General features: G+C 38.6%; 1 long non-coding RNA gene across 1 annotated transcript in view; it reads right to left on the bottom strand.

Annotated features, from left to right (window-relative positions):
- The window catches only part of LOC144378044 (uncharacterized), a 52,707-nt gene extending 32,609 nt beyond the window's left edge, over positions 1-20,098 (bottom strand). Inside the window, exon 1 of the long non-coding RNA XR_013439529.1 lies at positions 19,900-20,098. This is a non-coding gene — a long non-coding RNA (uncharacterized LOC144378044). The remainder of the gene's footprint in view (positions 1-19,899) is intronic.
- Positions 20,099-20,342: the final 244 nt, after the last annotated feature.

The following is a 20,342-nucleotide window of genomic DNA, read 5'->3' as shown; positions in this document are numbered from 1 at the left end:
AAAATTTTAAGTAATGATCATATGTAAAATAACATATACTTTTTTTGTAAATAAGACTTGTCATCAGCCTTCTATAAAAATATTTTTATGATAAATTATTGCTCTCCACTAACAAAATGAACAAGTAAAAACAGTCACTCCCCCTTGTGTCACTTTTTCTTCTCATCAGCCAATTGTGATGTTGAAATTAGTTTCTTAAGGACCCTTAATCTCTGGTATCTTTTTTTGTTTTGTTTTGTTTTTTTGAGACGGAACCCAGGGGTGCTTAACCACTAAGCTACATTCCCAGCCCATTTTATTTTTTTATTTTGAGGTAAGGTCTTGTTAAGTTGCTCAAGGTCTCCCTAAGTTGCTGGAACTTGCAATCCTCCTGACTCAGCCTCTTGAGCTGCTGGGATTACAGGCATGCACCATTGTACCTGGCCTGGTATCTACTTCTGGGTAACAAATTGTAGTACATTTCATGTAATGGGACATTATCTATAATGAAAGCAAATAAATATTATATGTAATTATATGTTGTAATGATATTACTAAGAAACAAACAGTACAAATTCATTTAAATAGAGTTAACTGCATTGTTTAGGGATGCAGCACCTGTGGCAATAGTATAAGGAACATCGAGGAAAGGCTGGGGTGTGGCTCAGTGGTAGAGCACTTGTCTCACATGCACAAGGCCCTGGGTTCCAGCCTACAACATTTTTTCTAATCATGGAAATGAATTACATAAAAGTCAGAATAGTGGTTACCTTCAGGGTGGAGGGGAGAAGGACATTTCTGAAACATGCAGCAGAACTTAGGGGTGCCAGTGGTTGGCACAACCTAGGGAGTGGTTACTACACTAGTGTTCATTTTATATAATTAGCCATATTCTAAGCACTGATGTTGTATGTTCATTTGTGTGTTATGTTTCTTGGTAGATAGATTTTATAAATCTAGCTTTCTCCTTTGAATCTTGGGAAGGCACACTTCCCCCTTGACTTGGTAGGAATTATTTGTACATGGTTTCAGTTTATGTTGGGAGAATCTTGAGTTTACAAAACATGTCTTCAGTGAGTGTGGAAGTTTCCAAAGGAAGGCCAGTGTTGTGGTCGCCAGGCTAAAATACCGTCCTCTTAGTATTTTAGAAATAGTGTCTAGCATGGGAATTCACCACCCTTTAACTATTATAAATCTAGCTTTAGCTTTATGATAAATTTAGTTTTAAATCTATCTTGAACTATTCCATGATATAATTCATCCAACAAATATTTACAGAGCAGCTATAATTACATCAAAGGCCACCAAGGCATGAGGACATGTCGGTGAATTAAAGCAGACCTGGTTGTTTCCCTTACAGTGCTCGTAGTGTCTCCTTACGATCCCTCTGGGTAGTCAAACCTAAAATTGAAGACAGATGCTCTGAATTTGTTAAAACTTAAGTAGGAAAACATGGGAGGAAAGATATATTAGCTCCCTGTGACTGCCTCACTTAAACAAATTTCTTCTCTCAGAGATCAAGAGGCCAGAAGTTCAAAATCAAGGTATTGCACAACTATGCCCCTTCCAAAGACTTTAAGGGAGAATTCTCTCTTACCTTTTCCAGGATCTGTTTATTCCATTTATTCTTTAGCTTGTGGCTTATAACTACTTTCTGCCTCCATCTCCACAGTCTTCTCCTCTCCTTCTCCTCCTCCTCCTCTCCTCCCTGTATCTTCTTATTCCCACTTATAAGGATTTAGAAGCTACCCTGCTGATACAGTATGATCTCATGTTAAAATCCTTAACTTGACAGATGTGGTGGCACACACCTATGATTCCAGCCAAGTTCAAGGCAGCCTCAATCACTTAACAAGGCCCTAAGCAATTTAGTGAGACCCTGTCTCAAAATAAAAAATAAAAAGGGCTGGTATGGTGATATGGCTTAGTGGTTAAGAGCCCACGAAATCCCGAGTATCCCACCCCCAATAAAAAGATCCTTAATTGCAAAGATCTTTTTCCCAATGAAGGTTGCATTCAAAGTAACAGAATGTTAAACTTGGATGTATCTTTTTGGTAACCATTATTCAACTCCTACAGAAGACAGCCTTCTGATAATCCTGCACTGTCAATCTGGATATACAAATGAACCTACAAACCCATCAACAAAAGCAACTGTAGTGTCCCTGTTTTAACAAAAAGACATAAACTGAGTAGATGGCCAAGGTGTTGGAGTCACACACCTGTCCTCTGTATGAGCTACTTAGCCCGGGGACCTCAAGGGTGACTTCAGTGACCTTACACAAGTTCAGAAGAATTGAGGAGCCTATTACATAAACACATCTAGAGAAAGTGTTTCACAACCACTCATCAGCCGAGCTCTGTTTAAGTGAATAGGACAACAAAACATAGTCCCATGGCCCTTAGAAGAGTGAAGAGTCAGGAAAATGAATTTCAAAGGAAATAAAAGCTCAGAGAGGTCGATAGGCTTCAATTTTCAAATCACTGCCATTTAGAATTCTCAACAAGCAGACCTCACTTCATTATGTGTATTGGGTAAATGCTGATGGGCATTGAAGGTATGGGATAACAAGAATTATGTTATTATTATCCTCGGTATTAAATTGTATATTGTTTCATCATCAGAATATGAAGAAAATTGTTACATATATATACAATGAATTACTATTAATCACTGACAATTATGTAAAAGACTAAGTTAAATGAAAAACCATTCATCTACCATGAATACTAAAATCTTTTAATCCAGATATATATCTGCATTGTGCTTTTATGAGCTTTTACACCAAGTGTAAGATTATCTGAGATACATGTGGAGATATATGTCAGTTACAGATGTGACCAAAATGTAATCTGAATTTGTCACAAAATTCTAAAAACTTTTAGTCCAAGCTTGGATCCTAATCAAACTATTAATACAGCCAAATAACCTTTTCCTCTGTAGGGTTCACTGCTTTATTTTGTCAAATGAAGGGTATTATCTCTGGGATCATAAAATTTAGGCTCAGGGAAAAAATAAGATATTAAAGGCAAAAAGTTTAGATCCCAGCTACTCATGAAGTGAAAGCAGGAGGATCACAAATTCAAGGCCAGCCTGGGCAACTTAGTGAGAACTTGTCTCAAAACAAAACATAAAAAGTGGCTGGGAATGGATCTCAATGGTAAAGCACCCTGAGGTCCAATCCATAATACTGAAAGAGAAAAAAAAAAGGTTTGGGAAAACACCATAAAATATATACCCTTCTTAGATATTCACAATTTACATTTATATACTAATAGTTTTAAGAAACACAGATCAATGTAACATAATTGAAAGCACAGAAACAGACCCACACAAATGTTGTCAACTGAAGTCAACTCAACAGAGTAAGAATAGTCTTTTCAACCAATGGGGCTAGCACAATTGGACATCCATATGCCAAAAAGTCATCTATGCAGAGGCCTTCCATCTTATATAAGAGTTAACTCAAATTTAATTGTATGCACATAAAAACAAAATTGGAAAACCTCTAGAAAGAAAAAGAGGAATAAATATAGGAGACTGCAAGATTGGTAATGAGTTGCAGATACAACACCATGAGCACATTTTATGAAATAAAAACAGTTGGCAAGGTGGACTTTATTAAAATTCAAAATTTTTCCATTAAGAAAATAAAAAGGCAAGCCACACACTAGGAAATATATTTGCAAATTATACATGTGGTAATGAATTTGTAGCCAAAATACACAAAGAACTTCTAAAGCTCAACAATTAAAAAAAAATGGACTAATTTTAAAAATGAACAAACTAGGTGAATAGATTCCCTGCCAAGCAAGAAAAGATGTTCAAAATATTTGTTATTAAGGAAATGAAATTAACCACCAAGTAACTATTAGGATGGTTAAATTCAAGAAAGGAAAACTGGCAATACCAATTGCTGGCAAGAGGGCTGGGCTATAGCTCAGTTGGTAGAGTGCTTGCCTCAAATGCACAGGGCCCTGGGTTCAATCCCCAGCACCACCACCAAAAAAAAAAAAAAAAGCCAATTACTGACAGGAATGAGGAGAAACAGGAACTTATACCCATTGCAGTTAGGGATGCAAAATAGCATGCCCAGTTTCTTACAAAGATAACTATACTCATAACACACAACCAAGTGATCACACTCCTGAATTCAAAATTCATATCCATTCATACACCTTCACAAAAATGTTTTGAGGTGTCTCCCAAAAGCTCAAGTGTGAGACAACATAGAAATGTTCAGAGGTAAATTGATTAGGTTGTGAGAGCTGTAGTCTAATCAGATTATCTATTTAATGGGTTACTAACTTAAAGGGATTAGTAGGTGGTAATGGTAGGCAGGTAAAATGTGACTGTAGGAAGTAGGTCACTTGTGGCATGCCCTTGGGGATTATATTTTCTCTGGCTCTTTGGACTCAAATTCTCTCTGCTTCTTGGTTGTCATGAACTGAGTAGTTTTTCTCCTCCATGCCCTGCTGCCATGATATTCTACCATACCTAAGGCCCAGATCAATGGACTCAGCCAACCATGGATTGAACCTCTGAAACTATGAGCCAAAAAACACTTTTCTTCCTCTAAATCATTTTTGTCAGGTCTTTTTGTCACAGCAACAAAAAACTAAAACAATGTCCTAACTATATTCAAATTCTAAAAGATAATAATTTAGGAAGTAAAGGCATCCCAGGATGGAATGAAGAATATGTCAAAAAAAAAAAAAAAACCTACCTGTAGCACAAATGTATGAAGCAACTTCATTGAAGACAGTGGGATAAACCTGATGTTGGAAATTAGTGGAATCCATGAGATCAAAGGCCAAAGGACCCAGATATAAATACGGTACTCTAATTAGTGAAGTCTCTTCCTGCAAGGAAACAAGTAGTCATATATACTGGCACTGAACAACTAAACCATTGGATGACAGATAATAGGAACCAGGTTTTTCATTGTTGAAGAGGGGAACTCCAGATAAGCAAGGGGAGGAAACTAGAATGATGTACTCGTTAATGGATTAGAGCAGAAGACACCAGTGTGAAATTAATAAATAGGTACATGTGTATACATATGGATCATTAGTTAGTATATACACATATATTTCCTTGCTCTATCAGCTCAGAGTTTCTAGAAGCAATGGCACCCTAGTTGCAAAAGGCATATCTAGCTCCCAGATCTTAGTTTCTATTATAATTCAGAAAATATGGTTTTCTTGGAAAATAAATGGTTCTAGGACTAGGGTAGGAAATAGAAAAATGAGCCTGAAAGCCTGAAACACATTGTGTCAGAAAGTAAATATGTGCTGAAACAAAACAGAAAAACAACAACAATAAGGAAAAAAACACCAACCAGCAAAAACAATCAACCAAACAAAAACTAAAATGATGAAATTGTATTAAAAGAAACCAGGAGGGTCTGGACTTGTGGCTCAGTGGTAGAGCGCTTGTCTGGCATGCATTAGGCCCTGGGTTCGGTCCTCATCACTGCATATAAATAAATAAAATGACAAATCCATTGACAACTAAAAAATATGTTTTTTAGTTTTATTGATTTTTTTTAAATATACGACAGCAGAATGCATTACAATTCTTATTACACATTTAGAGTACAATTTTTCATATCTTTGTATATAGAGTATGTTCACACCAATTCATGCCTTTATACATGTACTTTGTTGTTGTTTTTTTGCATTACAATTCTTATTACACATGTACAGCACAATTTTTCATATCTCTGTTTGTATATAAAGTATGTTGACACCCAATTCGTGTCTTCATACATGTACTTTGGATAATGATGTCCATCACATTCCACCATCCTTGCTAAAAAAAGAAAGAAAGAAACAAACAAACAAACAAACCAGGAGGCAATGCAAAAAGCTTCCAATGGCTAAAGATGAAACAATTTGAACATTAAAAAAATTATATTCAATTATCACCCAAAGTGAAATATCTGTGAGTGGGGAAATTTCAAGTAATTCGTGTAGAAACTCTGCCTCAAGGAGATGGAGCATAACTCCTTACAAATTAAGTATAAGATGCATATAATGACTTTCTTCCACCAACTACAGGATTACAGAAAAACAAGCATATCTAAATAGGGAGAATCTGACAAGCACTCCCAAAGCCATGTCACCAAGGTTAACAGCTACACACTGCTATGTCATCTTCATAGCATGTACCTTTGATCAGGATGGAATGAGAAAAGCACTAGTTTACCTACCTCATTTTCTTTCAAAAAAAAAACTCACAATGTCATTCTAGCCATGAGAAAAAATACCAGTCACATTCTGTTGGAGGGGCATTCTACAAAACACATGACCAGTACTCTTCACAAATCTCAAGGTCACCTGAAATAGGAAAGCCAGGTGAAATGCAACAGCCAAGAAGAGCCAAAAGATAAAGCATCCTAAAATAATGGGCTGTAGTACATGGGACTCTGAAACAAAGCAGACACTGGGCAAAAACTAAGGATATTTAAATAAATCATGGATTTCAGTTACTAGTTAATATACCAATATTAGTTCATTAAAAGTGGCAAGTTATACCACACTAATGCAAAATGTTAACAATAGGGAAAACTGGGTATAAGATGTATGGGAACTATCTGTACTCTTTTTCAAATTTTTTTCTGTAAAACTAAAACTATCCTTAAAAATGTATTTAAAAACTATTTATATCTGTCTACCAGCATTTCCAAGAGCTAAATTGGTCCTAGAATTTTTTTATTATTTATATATTACCTATTAACATCCAATAGAATTCACATTTTGTAGAACACTCTTTCAAAAATATTGGATGAGGTGGTTGCTTATAGTTCTTCTTACTTTAAAGCTAAGTCTCTCAGAAGTTTGTACCAAAAAAAAAAAAAAATGGATTTGTAATACATCCATCCCCAATGGCTGCATGGAAGGTAATTGCTTCCCAAGAGTAAAAGAATGAAGGTCTCCTCTCTCTCAATGGTGTTGATTAGTTCAGTGCCCTTGAAGAGTCCTCTAAAACTCCTGCTCTGCTATCCTAACTTCAGGTTTTGCCCTCTAGGATACAAAGTGCAAGAACAACCGGCTTCTATTACTAACAGTTCTCCTTTGAAGGAGATGTTTTGGTCTAGGTCATTCTGTGAGCAAAACAGCCTGACTTTTCAATTTGGGTCTAGAGTCACACTACCTTGTTTAAACCCTGGTTCTTCTCTTTTCAAAGTGGGGAGCTTGGAAGCTTTATGTTACCCAAGAGATCATGCAATTTACCACATGCGTCTCATAAGAACAGGGTCACAGTCAACAGAGAGCACACATGGTAATAAACACTGTGAACTACAGACTCTTATCAACCTGTGAAAGTAAAGGATGACTCATGCCTGACTCTCTTCCAAGCATTGGCTAATGATTTGATCCTCCTAACAAAGGAGGAACATGACCGATTCTCCCTTATGAAAACATGCCCATTCAACACTGGTCTCAGAAGCCATTTCTTCCTCCTCATTTCCAGCTAAAGCCCCCAGAGTTTTCCATATTGTTTTATCCTGCTAATTGTCCCTTCCCTTGCTTTTAATGTTCTGTGTATCTGTCCTGCTATGCTTATATCATTTAAGAAATATGTGAATACAATTCTTGATAACTCCTGTCTTCCTCACTTCGTGCTTCCAAACAATAATTATTTCTATTCTGTTGGCCTCCTTTCATCCCCTTCTTCCCAACATCATTCCTAATGCCTGCATCACTGTCATCTGTCATTTTTATAACTGCAACAGCAATCGGAACACATCCCCCAAGCGCCAATCTCACCGTGCTCCTGAACGCCCCAATGTACTACGAGAACAATCCTTCTAAAACACAATATAATTCAAATGAACAGCCACTGTCCATATCTTTGATAGCTCCCCATTGTCCTCAGATAAAATTCAAATTCCTTAACATAGCATGAAATGTTAGTCAGCTTTCTGTCACTGTGACCAAAGTACCTGACAAGAACAACTTACAGAAGGAAAAGTTTATTTGGGGATCACCATTTCAGAGATTCAGTTCAAGGTCTGCTGACTCCATTGCTCTGGGCCCGAGGTGAGGCAGAACATCATGGAAGAAAGGCACAGGCAGAGGAAACCTGCTCAGCTTACAGCATCGAGAGAGAGAGAGAGAGAGAGAGAGAGAGAGAGAGAGAGAGAGAGAGAGAGCGCAAGAGAGAAAGGAGTCAGGGACGAATATAGTCCAGGCCACTCCCCCAGTGACCTACTTGCTCTAGTCACACTCCACCTGCCTACAGTTATCAGCCGGTATTCTTTTCAAATTATTAATCCATTGAATGGATTAATCCACAACAAGATTACAGTTCTCATAGTCTAACCATTTCAGCTCTGAACATTGCTGCCCTGCCTAACACATGGGCTTTTGGGGTGTCATTAAAAATTCAGACCAAAACACATGACCTTGTCATTTTTTGACACACTAGCATCATTTCTCACCACTCTGATCCAGGTATCCAGAACTTTGTAAATTTTTCAGAATGAACCAAGTATTCTCATGGCTCTGCCCCTCTTCTGCCTAAGTTATCCCACTCAGAGCTTCCCCACCCCCTTTATCTGAATAACCTCTAACCATTCCTCAAGAATCACCTAGACACTATTGCCATAGTCTGGCTGGGCATAATTCACCACAAGCCACTTTTCAAGCAAAAATGAACTTTATTTTTAGAACACATGCTGCACCACACCACACTAGCTTTTCAGGAATTCCCTCAGAGCCCAAATGCCACCACCAGCTTCCCACAAGCCTCTCAACCACCCCACTCCTCCTGCTCTTGAGGCCCATTGGCTGGATCGCGTGGGCGGAGCCAAAATAGTCCCCCAATGAGCAGCTCTGTGGTCTGCAAGGGCAGGAAAACAGCCCAGTGAGCATCACCGCCCAATCAGCTGGCAGCTGGAAGTTTTCTGGGGCCCCTTCGGCTGTGGCTCTCAACACACTATCTCCTCCAGGAAGCTTTCTTTGGTCTCCCTGAAAGCCGAACTGTATGCCTTTTCCTTATGTTTTACAGTACTCTAGACATGATTCTATGCCTATAAAAACTAAATGTATATTCCATATAGTTGTTGTTTTATTTTTTTTTCTGTCTCTCCCTTAGATTGTTCTTGTTGAATAAATGAACAAAAGAATGAAGTCCATACCGTATTCCAGGATGTTCTATCATTTTTGTGCTTTACGCTAGCAAAGTCTGCTCCTAAACCTACTATTTTCCTTCTGAAGTCCATGGCGTCATTTCTGGGGAATTTGTCTAGTTTATTAGGCCAAGAGCTAATCTTCCCCTGGTAATTGGTGACCTGCCACAGATCAATTTCACACTAATCTGCTACTCAAGGATTTTATCTATGCTCGACATTCAGTTAGAGGGAGGATAATTTAATTCAGTGAAACAATCTATCAGCCACAGTCTCTGTGTTTTGAAATCAAACAATTGTTTCAGCCAAATAGAAAATTGTCCAACTTCAGAACCAGATTCTCAGCCAGCTGGCCCCACGCCTCTGCATTTTTCTCAAGAGGTCAAATACAGGTCCTCTTATTCCTGGGTGGAGGGAGTGGGAAACTATCCAGTGAGAGATAAGGAATACAGAGAAGACCTCTGAGGAACATCCCTCCAGGTCCCCATCCAGGAAAATATTTTTCCCCTAAAGAATACTTTATTTTAAGCTTGCTAGTCATTCATTTTACTGTAATAAATTAAAGCCTTTCAACTGGTCTAGAAAAAGGGCCAGCAAAATTTTATAGGGCCAGATGATATTTTAAGATTTGTGATCTAAGAGACAAAATAGAGGTTATTATACAGGAACTACTCTCATGGTTTAGGAACTGCTATGGTGGTCAAGCATTCCAACCAGCTCTCCTCAGCTCCAGAGACTTCTTCAAGAAAAGAATTGTTGGAGAGACATGGGTTTTCCCTTTCCTTACTTTTGTAATTGTCTGGAAATTAAACTTACTGTGATACCCTTCATGCTATGGTTTGGATAGGATTTGTCCTCCCAAGGAGTATAGTGGTGACAAGGCAGTAGAACTTTTAAGATGCAATGTTTGGGCTGGGTAAGAGAATTGGCCTGGCATGGCCTATGGCCCTGGGTTTCATCCCCAGAACCACCCCCCCCCCGACACATACACACACAAAAGCTAAGACTTAGGTCATTGATCTCCAGGCCTTAGAAGGAATTAATATAATTCTCTTTGGATCCAGGTTAATTCCTACAGGAGTGAACTATTTTTTTTTTTTTAAAAAGAAGCAAGCCTGACCTCTGAATCACTGTGGCTTTCTACTTAGCAATGTGACTTCATCTGCACATTCTCCTGCCCTTGTGATGCCACCCTCAGTGAAGCCCTCACCAGAGGGTGAACTGATGGGGCTACTCAATCTTGAACTTTCAGCCTCCAAAACTGTGAGCTAAATAAACCTCTTTTCTTCCTACATTAAAAAATAAATAAATAAAATAAAATGGAATCATACAAGAAATGTTTTTAAACAATACTCCTTAGATTACACACTATGTGGCTGAATTTGGCCCTTGGGCTGGAGTTTAGCAATCCACACTCTCGGGAGTATCCTACCCTCTCTGTAGCAGTTCTTTGGTTATTTGCAGGTAGCACTCATGCAAGCATACCCCTGAAATCTGTCAGATTCAAGCCCCAGCACAGTCTTGAGCTCTTTATTTCATATTCCCTTTTAAGGTCACCATATGCTTACCAGTCAGTAGATTTTATATATATAAATATATATATATATATATTATATATATTTTATATATATATATATATATATATATACACACACATATACATACATACATACATGCTGGTAAAATGATTAAAGTTATTAACTTTAAAAACATGGCATTCAGAGGGAATGCAGCATCTCTTACTTATGCAGCATAAATTTCAGCAAGAGGCACCTATTTGGAATCCATACTTCTATAAAATGTTCTCTACGCCCACCTACCCACCTCTGTTTCACATAAGCAAGAACCTCCACTGTAAATGTGAACAAGATGATATATAAAATGATACTGCTGGGCACAGTAGCACACACCAGTAATCCCAGTGCTTGAGAGGTTGAGGCAGGAGGATCACAAATTCGAAGCCAGCCTTTGCAAATGCAAGGTGCTAAGCAACTCAGTGAGATCCTGTCTCTGAATAAAATATAAAATAGGGCTGGGGATGTGACTCAGTGATAGAGCACCCCTGGATTTAAGCCCCAGTCCAATAAAATAAAATGAAAAAATAAAATGATACTTTCATAAATTGGACAATGACTGACACAGAGCTATGAACCTTGAAAAGAAGAAAGCACATGAGGTAAGATACTTTGCATTAGGTCTTTTAAGAGAAACAGAACCAACAGGAAGGATGGAAGGACCAATGGATGAGACAATGAATGGAAGGATGAATGAATGGATGAATAACTGCATAGAGATACTTGCTATGGGAATTGTCTCTTGTAATTATGGAGGATGAGAAGTCCAAGATCTACCATCTAAACCTGGAAAACTTGGGACATAATTGAATCTGCATGCAAGGCCTGAGAACCAAGAGAGCTGGTGGATTACATACCACTCTAAAGACCCAAGACCCAAGAACACCAATGTCTGAGAACAGGAGAAGATGGATAGTTGAGCTCAGATACAGTGAATTTTTTCTTCCTCCTCCTTTTTGTTTTATTCAGGCCTTCAATAGATTTGATGATGCTGAAATCATAAATCCAATAATATTCCACCAGCTATCTGGACATCCATTTAGCCTGATCAAGTGGACATAAAAAATTAATTATTACACCCTCCCATTCAGACCTGCTTTCATCTTGAGGGACTTTTTGAAACTGAGATAGAGAGAAGTAGATAGAGTCAAGTAGACAACATTGGTATTGCTAAGTTGAGAAAAGAGATCAGAATTCATAACTAGTAAAATGATTGAGATTTGAGAAGCAAAGAAAAGGGAGATCAGCAGAGAAGGAGCCCTAAGCATCTATGTAAGAACATTCTTTGGAGCTTGAGAGTGATTATTGGCCATCATGATGAGAAAAATTCTTTGCCAACATATAATTTCTTGAACTTTGTAAATTACTTATACCCACCTCACCTCACTGACCCTCACCATGATTTCTGAAGAGGAGGCAGAACAAGGAAATTAAGATTCAGAAATGGTCTCAACTAATAATGGAAGATATGTCTGAGGTCAATGCAAAACCCAAAGCAAGAATCCCATAAGGAAGTGATGAGATTCCCATTACTGACCACCTGCGCTATGCAGATACTGTGCTAAGCCCTTTCCATAAGCCCCTTAATTTATTCTGCAAAGCTGTTCTAAGAATTTAGTACTATCCTGTGTCTCACTTTGCAGTCTGCCTCATTGTAAAAGCCTTGGTCTGAAACACCCTGATCCACTCTTCCCCAGAGCTCTGCCTGTCTGCTTCTTTATCATGGTAACACTACTTCTGTAATAGTGCTTCCTTGGAAGTGAGATTGTCAGTAACTAGACTCATTAACACCATTTCTTTATTTGTCTGGATGTGAGAAGTAAATCCGTTTCCTAGCAACCCTGTCCCCCTGCTCCCTCAATTTTCCCTACTCATTATCTTCCCCATGATCAACTACAAATTAGCCAAATTATGGGCAGGTTTTAGATTTCCCAGAAATGAAAAGGGGCACTTGCAAACATTTGTTCTCTTGGCATGAAGTGGCTCTGAGAACTCATGCTAATTGAGAACAAAGCAGGGAGATGGAAGTGGCCATTAGTCTCAATGTGTTTACAGATTTGGGACCCATTTCTCCCTGGACAACCACTTAAATGCCATATTTTGGCCATTTCATGGAAGAACCAATGTTAACCCCAGAGAAGCTATACTTTTGGGTAAAAGAAGTTCCCCATGACATCCATCTGCAAAATCAGTGGTCAGTGTGGGAGTTTTACTCTTAGCTCTATTGTGAAGGCCCAAAATGACTCCTACACTTCCTCTTCACTTTTTAATATCCTGAGAATCAGTTGTTCAAACTGACCTGCCAATCACCCTCTGGGAAAACATGGGAAATGCCCTCTGTGCCAATATAAAAATGCAACGTGGGTCTCGTGTCTCCCAGATTTATGGTGTCTTCTCAAGCTATGGGCTTTCCAAAATTAATCTGTATGAAAGACCATTTTCCCAAACCCAATCCTTTTTGTGGTTATTTCCTAAAACATTCCAACAAAGAACATTTCAGAACTGTGTAAAGGAACCCAGGTAAAATATTATTATTTTAATATATTGTTTTTTTCATTTGTTTACTCATCACATTTTTAAGTGTCTACCATGTGTCTGACATTGCTCTAAATACCTGGAATGCATAGAAAACAAGCCAAGGCTTTAAGAATGGGCCTTTTTTTTTTCAAGTCCATAGTAATATTTCATATCCCTGCCTACATAAGTGCTTGACTTGGCCAAGAAAACATGAACTGTCCCAATGCATGTCATCTTGGGGTAGAAGCTCTGAGAGCCAGTATATGCTCTGCCATTCTCTCTCTCTCTCTCTCTCTCTCTCTCTCTCTCTCTCTCTCTCTCTCTCTCCATTTTGTTTTAGCAAATAGTCTGGGCTCTGGAGCTAGGTAAGTCTGTATGAGAGCCCCCCCCACCCCCCGGCAAAGATCCAACAAATACATAAAATGTCAACAACAAACAAACCTCTGTTGCTCTGTGGCACTGGAGGAAAAAATATATCTAAATTTTTCTGATTGATAGAACTCGATTGTTAAAGACACATAGGTGCAAATGTTGAGATTGAACTTTGAATCTAAGTCCAGCCTATCCTGTCCATCTGGTCTCTATGCTAATAGTCAAAAGAACCCCAATTTCTCTGACATAAAAGCATCACGTGATGGCCTTCGTCAACTACAAGCAGCAGGAACTCGTAAAGGAAAGAGCCCCACAATAGAAGCAGGACAACTAAGGTCTTAGTATCTGTAGGTTGGCTGAGAATCTGTGTGTGAAGACAGCTGAGGGCCTAAGAAGTCAGAGGATTCCAAATCTGAGACTGTGTCATATTGATTTTGTGCTGATGTCCAAAGAATTCACTCACAGCTCACTAGATCTGGATGGGTGCCCTAAAGTTAAGCTTCTCAGATAATTTTTGTGTATCACATACAACTTCCAATTCATTTTTCCCAATTTCTACCCTATTCTGAGATTAGGGTCTTGTTTTGAACCTTGTTTTCTTGGACTGAAACTTTGACTGTATACACACTAGTCTCTTTGTTCTGAGACCTAAATCATGCCTGCTGAACTTCCAGCCACTGGCCTGAGTTCTGCTTAAAACAGATGACAGAGGGTGTCATGTGACACCCCTGTGGTTTTTCAGAGGAGAGCCACAGTTTGATGAGGACCTGCAGGGACTCCCTGTGGAACATGATTGTGAGATACTGGTAAGTCCAGCACCCGATTTTCTCAGAGAAATGTGTGGTATCCTTGTAGCTTCTGTTGAGGGGGAGAAGCAAGGTGTTGAACATGTGATCCAGTACAAGTCCCAGCAAATTGTACAAACTACCTGAAAAAGAGCCATGTCAAGAAAAGTCATCCCACTATTTGGCTATCAAACAATCAGTACTCTACCTTTATGGTTTGAACAAAGGAAGACAAAGAAAAAAGGAAAAAGAGAAAGTTTAATTTGAAAGTTCACATGGAGTCAGGGATGAGCTGGCCATTTTCAACCACATTCTTTCTGGAAAATTGTCTTAGAAAACTGCTTTTCAGAGAGAAACTGATTCACTTTTTTTTTTTAATTCAGCCAGAAAGAAAAAACAGGCAGAAGGGGAAATTCAATCTTCAGTATCTCCTAAGCTAAGCATGTGCACATCTGAAGCAAAGTGTAAAGTTGGGTTTCATTTCTGCAAAATGCACTAAAAATGTTCAAAACCCTCCTTTTCTTGAACCAACCTGAATGAGTTTGGTTCCTTGCAAATAAAAGGATTTTTTTGGCATTGGATTTCCTTAAATGGTGAACACTGATATTATTTTAGCTGGAAGCTGTCGCATGGATGTGGCAATTTGGACTATCAATGAGCTCAGGCTAGCCTTTCCCACCAGCCTGGGTCATAAAAGTCCCAAGCTGCTTTTGAGTTGAGTTAATCTTAAGTATGACAATATTTCAAGAAGACTATTTGCTTCTTTTTACTTTCCCCTACATCACTTAGATTTAAGTTGAAAAATAACTCAATTGAAATATACCTTTATTATTCTCTCAATAGTTTAAAAAAATATTAAAATAATCAGCCAGTATCTATGTTTACAAATTATCAAACAATTGCATAAATGGTGTATTAAAATGTATCTCATCATCTTAATTGAGAATTTCTCCCACATTTTCTTATAAATCCAGATGTGCCCTGATTTAAGGAAATTTGTAATGAAAACATGTCAATTTGTATTAAACTATGCAGCAAATTTGCTTTTCCAAAGCGTTATGGTTTGAATTTGAGTTGTGAGTGTCTTAACCCAATCAGTGAATTAATCCCCTGTGGAGTGGTAACTGAAGTGGTAGGGTGTGGCTGGAGGAAAAGATGGGAATTTGGGCATGGCTTTGGGCATATATTTGTATCTGGAGAGTGGAATCTCTCTCTGCTTCTTGATCATAGTGATATGAGCTGCTTTTCTCTGCCACTTTCTCCCACTATGATGTTCAGCCTCATCTCAAACCCTGAGGAATGGAGCCAGCCTTCTCTGGAATAAGACATCTGAAACTGTGAGCCCTCTAATAAACTTTTCCTTCTCTACAATTATTCTGATCAGGTCCTTTAGTCACAGCATTGAAAAAGCTGACTAAAACACAAAGCAGCTCTTTAATTCAGAGCATGCACCTCCAATATGTAATTTATTTCAAAGATAAAAACTACTTAGGAAAACTGAGTGGTAGAGATAGAAAATACAGTAATGCCACTGGATATCTCGGAGAATCATGAAAATCAATAAGAGAGCAGGATTACTCTATAGTAACCATCAACCCAGACTGTAACTGCTGAAACCCTACAGTGAGACTGGCTGACTCTAACCTCATTCAAATACACTCAAGGCAATGCTCAGGAAATGACTTAACAGCATTATTCATTCCAAGAATCAAGTGTCTCCTTTCACAACACAAGTTTCCTAGTGTTCAGAGTCCTTATGCCTCTACACCTTAACGGACTGATTTCCTTCTTCCCAAAATGCAACTGGCATGACCTAGAACAGTGACTGAGAAAGGGAAACTGATTCTCTATCAAGTTCACCAATTTCTGCTGAGCAACACTCTCCTCACAGTATCTAGATTTTTCTCCTTCAGAATCAAGAAAGAGTTCTAAGGCTTGGACTTATTGGAGGGTAGATGTTAAATGTAAACAATACTTTCATTTATTCATTCTGTATGTATTAATGGATGCCTAAAACAATATTTATCATTAGTGACTTTTTGCTGAATTTTCATAAGAGAGGTCAACTTTAGAACATTCCTTATCACATAGTGGTCAAGGATCTGACCCCCTGAGTCAGTTGCTTGGGTTCAAATCTGAGCCTCATGGATTCCTAGCTATTTCTACATGCACATGACCTAAACCTTCTAAGGCTTAGTTTCTTCATCTTTAAAACAGGAATTAAAACAAAAATAGCCTTTCAAAATCATTACATAAGTTATTTAATCCTTCTGTAGTGACTAAGCTTAGTTCAGCTGGACAAGATCATGGAGTACTCAAATGTCTGCTCAAACATTATTCTGGATTTGTCTATGAGGATGTTTCTAGATGAGGTTAACGTTTGAATCAGTAGATCAAGGGTGGACCTGGTCAGACAGTTGAAGGCCTGAATGGAACAAAAAAGCTAACCTTCCCGTGAATAAGAGGGAGTTCCCCCTGCTTAGCTGTGTGGGCTGGAATTTTGGTCTTTTCCATGAGACCTAGGACTCAAACATTGGCTCTGCCTGGGTCTCAGGTCTGGCCACTTCTGGACTAGAATTGAGGCCACTGGCTCTCCTGGGTCTCAGCCTGCAGATGTGGACTGAAAATATGCACAGGCTCCCCTGAATCTAGAGCTTTTCAATTGCAGATCTTGGGATTCCTTTGCCTCTATAAGTATGTATGTCATATTTTGTAATACACACCTAGCTATTACCTTCTCTCTATGTGTGAGTGTGAGAGGCTGTATCCATGTATTTAATCATATTCAGATAAAAAATACTGAGAAAAAAATTTTTCAAAAAATTCCAAATAAGCAAAATTTGAATTTGCCTGGTGCTGACCACTATGCTGAATCCACACAAATGAAGTGATTTGCAGGCTCTTTCACAGGTCCTCAATCTCTCTGAGCACTGAATCAGCATTATCCACCTCACTTATCATTTATGTGCAGTGCTGTCAGGCTTACAAAGGTTATGTCTGTACTGCACATGTGCAGCTTTTTGTCATTATTCCCTAAACAATACAATAGAACCTATTGACATAGTATTGACATTGTTTTAGGTATTATAAATAATCTAGAGATAATTTAAAATACAAGGGAGGAACTTTATAGGTCATATATAGTACTACACTATTTTAAATAAAAAATTTGAGCATCCACAGATTTAGGTGTCTACAAACAATTGTGAAACCAATCCCCATTGATATTGAGGGAGAGTTGTGTGTGTGTGTGTGCATACTCACACACACACACACACACACACACACACACACACACACACACTTCCTACTGGTATTGTTCCTCTGAAGAACCATAACTGATAGGCAATGTAAAACATTTAGCACAATGCCAAGTTCAAAGAAAGCACTCAGTGAACTATTAGCATTCTTAAAAATAAAGGACTCTACTGGTCATCAGCAGAGATAATCATCAAGGTGACTCAAATCAAACACCTGCTTTCAGAGAACCCACAAAAGCACATCCCCTTTAGCACATTTCCTTCGCCTTTAAAGCACACTGCACAACATATCACTGACTCTCAGTTTGCAAATTCTACAGAGGACCCAACAGGAGTCTAAATCACCACCTCCTCTAGGGAATTCTAGAGGAGAATTCAGGAGTAAAGGACTCAGGAAGAACCTAACCTCAAAGGAGATGAAGTCAGACAGATGTACCTGGCCCAAGAACAAGGGCCCAGGCCCAAACAGGAGGGGATCTATAACCAGTTAACCGAAAATATAACAAAGCCCTCACTCAAGAGGTGTCCTCTCATTTCCCTTTAAATGCAAGTGTCTATTCTATTTGTGCTTTCTCAGCCCAGGCTTCCTTCTTTTAATTTGCAGAAACATGGAACAGAATTAATTTGCATGGTCAATTCATCCCCTGCAAGGTTTCGATTTATCTCATTGAAACCAGTCTGCGGCTGATTATCTCTGCAGTTGGGAGGCTACACCATGGATCCAGGCTCCATGCAGACCAAAATGGCCACAACCTGAGATGTGTTTAATGCTAGCTTGTGGGACAGGACAGGACAGGGTATGTGAGCTTCTTTTGGCAAAGAAAGTATAATATGCTGCAGCTTGGGATGGTGCAGATGCCCTGCTGGCTGCCTTGTGTCCTGGTCTCTCCCCATAGTTTTCTCATACCCCCCCCCCGTGTTGCTGGTCAGGAGCCCATTCAGTTCCAGGCACACTCTGGAAGCCTAACACCCAAATTCTTATCAGAGGTAATCCTTAATAACGGTCTTCATTATTCTATTTAATTACACATTCAGTGTGAAAATATTGAAAATTATAGAAAAGCCTCAAAAAGCTTTTCAAAAAGCATGAAACTAAAATTGTGTTTAATTTAATCAGAGCAAAAGATAATATAAATCCTTCTAATGTTAGGCACATACACAAAGCATTATTATATAAAAATACTGTTGGAAAAAACTTGCTTTTTCTCCCACTAACTACATAATTTGGACATTTTCTTATGTTATTAAACAGTCTTCATTATTTTATGTCTTTGCAACACTCTATTGAATGGAAGCAATGTTATATAGCTAACTAATCCCTTTTGTCGGATAGGGAATTATTTCCACTGCTTTTGCTATTCTAAATAATGTTATAATTAATGTTCTTGAGCTATAATCTTTCTGAGCCTTTAAGTATTCCTTAGGTAAAATACTTAAAAGCAGAACTACAGGATGAAAAGATGTGGACATTTTTTTTTCTTCTTCAGAATTTCAAGGCAGATTTCCAAGTGGTCTCATAGAAGTGAGTCTTGGGAATAGATTCCTCCAATAGCACATGAAACTGACTCAGAGAAATTGAATGAGTCCTAAAGGTAGTGGGTAGGAAACAGTGTCCATCCATGCAATGGAAATTTATAGAGTGTATACTCTATGCCATGTCAGGAACACAGCAGTGAAAAGCACAGATAAGACACCTGCCCTCTCCATAATCATGGTCTAGTAGGAAAACCACACAAACAGCCTCGACTCTGATCAGTTTAGCCTTGTTACTGCTTCTGTTCTAACAATATGTCCCATTTTAAGACAACACCCATCTCATTGCTGCAATTAAGTGTCCTGTGTTGGAACTGGGTCTCCTTCTTATGCATCGGGGCCATGTCTTGCTTTCATGGAGTCTCCTGAAGATGCTGCAGAATTCTGACAGTGTTTCTCTCTGTTTGTACAAGAGACCCACCAGCCATGCCAGACTCCAATGCACATGACCCCTTTTCTGGAAAAGTAATGAAACATGTCCACCTTGAGCTTCATTCTACTCATTCTCTGCCAGGTTTATTACCAAGCACTTAATACAAATTATTCAGTGTAATTTTTAAAAATGCTATTAAACTTATTCTGTTGTTATTCCATTTTATGAATGAGGAACAAGAGAAATCAAGCTTAAGTAACTTGCCCTGAGTCAGAGAGCAGAGTTGAAATGCAAATGCAGTTCTCTCTTACTTGCCTTTCTCTGGACTTCCTAGGTCTCTATGTCATGATACAATGCTTAACCTACCTGGCTGGGTGTCCTTTGGTCATCCACTGTTGGGTCCATCTCCAAAGGCCAGTCATACCCAGTGGGCAGATGGAACTTTGCACAATCCAGAATTTGCTCATACAAAACATCCAGCTACCTGGGTGCAACCACATCTCCACTGTCAGTGATTCCCAAAGCTTGTACCAAAGACTGGCAGCTGCAGGCACAAGTGAAGTCCTTCTCTAAATGAAAAAAAAAAGTGTAGTGTATGTTAAAAATGAAATATTATTCAGCCACAAAAAGGAAGGCTGCAACATGGAAAAACATTGAAACATGCTAAATGAAATAAGCCAGATGCAAAAGGACTCATATTATAGGATTCCATAGGCAGATCCACAAAGAAAAAAAAAAAAGCAGATTAGTGATTGACAAATCCTAGGAAGGAGAGAGGAATGGTAAATGCCTATTTCCTGGATGCAGAG

The sequence above is a fragment of the Ictidomys tridecemlineatus genome, chromosome 1 (genome assembly GCF_052094955.1).
Source record: "Ictidomys tridecemlineatus isolate mIctTri1 chromosome 1, mIctTri1.hap1, whole genome shotgun sequence".
Lineage (NCBI taxonomy): Eukaryota > Metazoa > Chordata > Mammalia > Rodentia > Sciuridae > Ictidomys > Ictidomys tridecemlineatus.
This window is presented reverse-complemented; position numbering and strand designations above follow the sequence as displayed.